This window comes from Sciurus carolinensis, chromosome 2 (genome assembly GCF_902686445.1).
Source record: "Sciurus carolinensis chromosome 2, mSciCar1.2, whole genome shotgun sequence".
NCBI classification, from domain to species: Eukaryota; Metazoa; Chordata; class Mammalia; order Rodentia; family Sciuridae; genus Sciurus; species Sciurus carolinensis.
The window spans coordinates 19,541,539-19,548,548 of record NC_062214.1 but is presented as its reverse complement, the minus strand read 5'-3'; positions in this window follow the sequence as shown (position 1 = coordinate 19,548,548).

Here is a 7,010-nt window from a genome sequence, read left to right as displayed (position 1 = left end):
TGAGTGATTTTTTTTTTCTTTTTTTTTAGTATTGGGGTGGGGAAGAAGTAAATGATCTAGATAATAAAATGGAAAATTCATTTACTTAATAGTTAAAAGACATAAAGCCAGCATTGGGGGTCATACTACCCTTAGCATGATGGAGACAAATGTTACTCAGATTTTGGAGACACTTGCAGCAGTAGCAGGCCTCTGCACATGTGCTAGCTATTCTGTTTTCAAAGAGAAAGCCTGAGCGATCTCAGTGAGGACCTTGGTCTTCTGTTTTTCTGCCAGAGGAGGCCTTCGTGTGCATTCCTGGATTCATGCCCAATGTCAGCCCTAGTGGCCCCACGGGCCTAATTTCATCAGATGGGTGTATTGACAGTGTTTAGCAATCTTATATCCTAGGGTAGTGGCAAGAGAGGACACTGACAATTATTCCAGATTCCTGGTCCAGTAGCAGGCAATGTAACTGGTTTCTACATCCTGCTAATCAGGATGGTATGGCTGTGGAATCCTGTTTTTGTCCAGTCTAATGCACATGGACGAATCAAAGGAAGAGCGCTAAGCAGTGGCTTCCTTTTGGCCTGCTCCAGCAAGCAGCTCTGTGATAGGGAGGGCGTCGTCTGTCACGTAGAATGCTGAGGCACCTGGGCCGAGAGCACTCCGCAGGTTTCCATGCGTGTTCCAGGCTGCCTGGCCATGGTGGGGTATTGGCTGGGTTAGTGTGATGACCTGTGGCTGTGAAGTAAACTTAGGGAACTGGTTCGTGTCTGTTGCAAATAATTCTGGGCTGAGCCCTGAATGAACATGGTTATTTGAAATCATTTTACAGGTTTAGGTCACTTTGTGTGTGCTATTGTTTGGGATAATGTGGTAGAGAGTTATATAGGTTAGATAGCTGTTTTCAATTTTCTGACAAGCTGAGACCCAGATTAAGTAGCATGTTCACACGGCTGGTAAATGAACACACAAGAACATCAACACACGTTTCTAAGTTCAGGACTTTTAGGTTTCTTTACTTGTAGGATCAGAGACACTGGAGCGTGTACACAGAGCAATGGCAGTTAATGGGATTGTGAATGTAAGGCAGAAACAGCCTCAGGAACAAATATAGGTACCAAGCACCCCGTCCCCGCATTTTTTTTGTACCAGGGATTGAATCCAGGGGCATCTACTACTGAGCCATATCCCCAGACATTTTTGTGTTGAGACAGGGTCTCACTAAGTTGCCCTCGCTAAGTTGCTAAGGCTGGCTTTGAACTTGTGATCCTCCTGCTTCAGCCTTTCAAGCTGCTGGGATTACAGGTGTGCGCTACTGCGTCCATATATATATATATATGTGCATATATATGTATGTATGTATATATGTATAAATACTTTTTGTTGTTGATGGACTTTTATTTTATTCATTCATTTATATGCGGTGCTGAGAATCAAACCCTGTGCCTCACACATGCTAGGCAAGCCCTCTACCACTGAGCCACAACCCCAGCCCTTGAATACCATTTGAAATTTTAACTCGGTGTTCTATAGAACTATTAATAGGATTACATAAAGTTCTGTGTCAAGTTTGAGAAATACTGGACCAATAAATCGAAGCAGGTTTCTTATGTGAAGTAAGGGGCAATGAATTTCTCAATGGGGCAAGTACTTAGGCCTGTTACAGATCTAACCTGATCATATAGTCCTCTTTTTTTTTTTTTTTTTTAAGCAGTCCTCTTTTTCTGAGCAGTACTCAAAGACTTTATTCTCTAGAATTGCTGCCAATAATTAGACATTAGAGCAAGACATACATTGGATCCTAAGAAAATGGCCCAGTTTCTTAAAAGAAAAGCTTTTCTGGAACTAAGTCTGGGATGTATCACTATAGTTGCATTTCTCAAAGGAAAGATCTGAAGACCACCTGCATTGGTGTCTGATGGAGTACTTGTTTAAAATTATTACCCAGGCATAGTAGCACACACCTGTAATCTCAATGACTCAGGAAGCTGAGGCAGGAGGATCAAAAGTTTGAGACCAGTCTGGGCAATTTGGCAAGACCCCGTCCCAAAATTAAAAACAAACAAAAACATTAAATAAGGGCTGGGGGTGGGGTGTAGCTTTGTGATAGACCACCCCTAGGTTTGATTCCCAGTAGTGGGGAAAAAAAAAAAAAGAATTATTGGGAGCTGGGGTGTGGTCCTGGGTTCCATCCCCAGCACTGTCAAAAAAATATATATATATTGATTATTGACTCTACTCCTAGGGGAGGTGGGGATGAGTGTGACAGACTATGTGGTTCAAAAACACTTGTTATCCCACCTCGGGAGAGATTACATGACTTTATCTGTTACCCACCTGGTCACTACAGATGTGTCTGTAAATATTTCAGCAATAATTCACTTTAAAAAAAAAATAACCATGATACCACTATCACGCCTGAAAAAATTTGACAACATTTTCTTGATATTGTCAAATAATGTTCAAATTTAGTTTATTTTTTTTAATTCCTAAAGGTATGTTTGAATTAAAAATCCCTCTGCAGGATTGACATTCCCTTATAAAACTTAAGAAAACTGCTGGGCAGAGTGGTGCGCTTTGGTAATTCTAGATACTTGGGAGGTTGAGGCAGGAGGATTACAAGTTTGAGGCCAGCCTGAGCAACTTAGTGAGACCCTGTCTCAAAATAAAAAATGAAGAGGGTTGGGCATGTAGCTCAGTGATAGAGCACTCCTGGGTTCAATCAGTATCACACAAAAAAGAAGAAAGAAAAGAAAAAAACAGAAAAGATGGCCACTCATACCTCTGTAGGCAGTCAGGCTGGGTAACTCCCCTTACTTAAGGAACTTAAAGTAACTCACAAGGTTACACTAAGTTACATGAAGGAAACCCAAGGGACTGAGGGTGCAAATGGAGTCAGACATGAAACTAAAAGGGTGCATGCCCTGACATTCACACTTACTTCACATAGGCCTCACATATAACTTTAAAGTTTCCAATAACCAAGATAGAAGGAAAAACCTGGTGGGATGCACCAGTCACAGTTCCATAAGACTGAAGTAAATCCAGGAACAGGTTGGACAATTATTCCTGCTTCTACAGGAATGTAAAAATTTCTTACAAGGATCTTATTAAAATGGTACCGTGAAACATTCTGGGAATCATATCCTGGTAATAAATTATGACAGATTTCTGGGGCGGGTCCAGAACCCAAACTTATGAGTGCAGTGTTTGAAGCTATAAATGAAATGAATGTGTTCAGGAGTATTTTGTGCAGAGAGTATTAAATAGGTTTGGATCTGGAATGTCCCCCAAAGTCTGTGTTCAGAGGTGGGGCTTTTGGGAAGTGGTTGGATCATGGAGGCTCTGACCTCATTGGTGGATTAATCCACTGATGGCTGAGTGAACTACTGGAAGGTGAAACCTCGTTGGAGGAAGTCAGTCACTGGGGCCATGCCCTGGAAAGGTTTATCTTTTTTCTGGCCCCTTTCCCTCTCTCTTTCTGCCTCCCAGCTTTCCTCCCATCAAGCCCTTCCGCCATGATGTTTCTAAAGCCTTGGAGCCAGTGGACCACAGAGTGAATCCTCTGAGCCCAAGAGCCCAAATAAACCATTCCTCCTCTAAATTGTTCTTGTCTCATATTTTGGTTACAGTGACAAAAAAGTTGTCCAATGCACATGGGTTATGCACCTTTGATTGAATACATTCAGATAAGCACGTTTACACGAGGTTTCACCAGTGCTACACAACTCGATAGGTGCCCCAGTTTGTCTGGCAGAGTTCCAGTTTTTCTCTTATCCCCATGTCCCATCTGTATTACACTCCCTTTCATTCTCAGAAGTGTCCCAGTTTTGAGATTATCCAGAAAGCACCTCACAAATCTAAGGAGTCCTTCCCCAACCCAACCAGCTCTGAGGAATTGCACACTTGTCTGGCCAACGTGACAGAGATTCCTCTGGTTGCTGAGTCTTTCCAGGGGATCTCTCCGCCACTCTGCATTCAGTTTCTTGAAGCCAAGTAAATACTTTTGCTTATGCTAATACATGTGAATATGATCATTGGGGGGTTTACAGATGTTGAAAGAGTTGCAGAGGACTGCACCTTAGATCCTCAGTGGAAAAGCCTGGTGTAGCACAATTCCATAAAGTAATTCTGCAGCAGACCTCTCTACCCTGGGGTCAGCGGTAGCTACAATTTTTTTTTTTTAAAGAAGTTTACCAGTTCTAACACATAGATACATAGATAGTTGTAGTGGACATGTTATTTTTACTTTATTCATTTGTCCTTTGATAATTTCACCCTTAAATACCGATCTAAGGAAACATTCTGTTCCCAACTCGCAGTGTGGCTCTAGTAAAGCTGACCACAATTGATCCTGGGGGTAGAACTGGTACCTGGGCCTAAGCCAATCATATTCCCTGGCCCTGGTGATTGATTCAGGAATGGATACAAGAACCAGTCAGAGATATTTGTGCCTGGGAATTTTGGAAAGAGGTTTGATGTGGGAGTTGGATGTTGATATGGCCATCTCGTTGCCACATACCTGAATCAGAAGGTGCAGAATATGATCGGAGTCCTGATTGGAACATGTCCTGATGTGGCTGTGTCTCAAGCCAGACTACCCTTGGACTTTTTTGTTTATATAAACCAATTTTAAGTGATTCTAGGTTGGATTTTTAAATCATGTTCATTTATACAAGTCTTAACTGGTTGGTACAGGGATGAAACCCCTAAATTCTACATCTCCTAAGCATGGTCAGTATTCTTGATTTGGAAATATTTCAAAGCAGAGTGTTAACATAGCCACAGAAAAATTATAATGTAGCTGAAAAACATGATTTGGGGGGATATTGTTTATCTGGAAAATATGTCATCATTTGGAAGTTGCAAAATGTACCTCTGTGTAACAAAATGATGAACTTTTTGTGGAAGTGTTGGCAATGAACTAAATAAATTCCTTAAAAAATTTTTTTTGTATAGATGGACAGAATGCCTTTATTTTGTTTATTTTTATGTGAGATCAAACCCAGTGCCTCACACATGCTAGGCAAGCGCTCTGCCACTGAACTACAGCCCCAGCCTAAATAAATTCTTGATGCAATTTAAGAAACAATGGTTTTAATTTTAGAGTAGTTATTTTAGACCATTCTTCCTGAACATAGTTGATTAGGAAGACTGAGAGTCTGTTGAAACTATTCCTATTTGTGACAATTAAATCACAACATCAACATGTAGGTTATTACTTAGGTGTTTTCTCTAATTGAAGGCTGTGTAAGCAAAACAACCCAGTGGGGACAGTTGGATTTGGAGAACTTCCTGAGGCAAATGGACTGATTCTCACCTAGGAGAGCTTAGCTCTAGTGGTTTTAAATGGCCCATGTGTTGAAGAAACACCAGCTTGGGGATTAGAAAGCCTAAGTTCTAGTTTCAGTTTAACTCTGGTACTAAATTAGCTCACTGATTCTGATCAAGACCTTTAAACCTCTATGGACCTCAATTTTTTATAAGAAAAGGAATTTAGGCTAAAGGTTGACTAAAATCTCAGTTTAAGATTGTAATAGAATAATTTGGGTATGGTCAATCCATTTTCTCTTGGTAAACAGGAAGATTTCTTCATATTAAGTCATGAGTATTATCAAAATATAGAAAGCAAGCTGGCCCCAGTGGCCCACATCTGTAGCCTCAGCTTTTGGGGAAGCTAAGGCTGGAGGATACCTTGAGCCCAGGAGAGACTAGCCCTGGCAACATAGGGAGACTTGATCTTTTTTTAAAAAAAAAGTAAAGAGGTACTTATTTCACTTTCCCTGTATTCATACATAAACTTTGTCTTCTATATTTAGGCTTTTAGAAGGATCAATGTCATGAAGAACTGTTAGGATAATAATATACACTCCACCGCCCCCCCACCCCCACCCCATGGATTTGCTCTCAGTTGAGGTAATGAGAGGTAAAATTGATTGCCTGCATAGTCTTGCCTTGTGTTAGGTACGTTACAAGTTGTCATCTAATACTTTTTTTCTTTCCCCCAGTAGTAGGGTCTGAATCCAGAGCCTTGCATATGCCAGGTAAGTATTTTAACACTGCGCCTGGTCCTTTGTTGTTTTTACGAAGGGTCTCGGTAAATTAGCCAAATTGCCCAGGCTAGCCTCAAACCTGAGATCCTGTTTTAGCCTCCTAAGATCGCAGGCACATGCCACCACTCCTGGCTTGCTTAAGTGTACAATGAATCAAAATGTCTGTAAAAATGAAAAATATTTTAATTAAAAAAAATCTCATCTTACAACTAAGATTAAATGTCAGATAGGAGTCAGGAAAATTCACCAGGTGAATGCCCCGGAATGATTTCATTTCTGTTCTCTTATAACGCAATTACCCCTCCTACTCCGTTTTCCCGCATTGCTCCTGTCACTTCCATAACATTTCATACTGTTTTACTTGAGGATATTAATAAAACACTAGTGTTCATCCAGCCTTTCAAAACTTACAGTTCACCCCACCGCTACCCCTGGCCTAGGGTTTAAACTTCACGAACAGGTAGAAACCGCTGTAACTGGCCACAGTAGACACCCAACGTTTACTGCACCACAAACCCACGAGGTAGTTAGGATCACTATCCTTTGACTTGGAAATGAGACTGAAACAAACAGGAAAGCTGGGGCAGCGCATAATCTCAGTTAATCTTGGAAACACGTGCACACATTGCGTGCAAGGGCCCTAAGGCTCGCGGTCCTCTCTCAAAGCCCGCGGGTCGTAGGCGTGCATCCTCTGCCCCCATGACAGGCAACCCAGGCGCATCGCGCTGAACAGAAACCAAGACACGCGCCCTTCCCTTCAATATGGCGGAGCCAGGGGGTCACGTGGGTCCGGGGCGGGGCTGGAGCAGAGCCGTAGGTCACGTGGTCCAGAGGGCCGTGGCCACGGGGGCGTGGTCACCCTACTGTTGGATCCGCCTGGGCAGAGGTTCTTCGCGGGCCACGCCCCCTGGGCCGTGCGGGACTCGCGCGCGACGGCGGGGTGGAGCCTTCCTCGTGACCTTTCACCCCAGC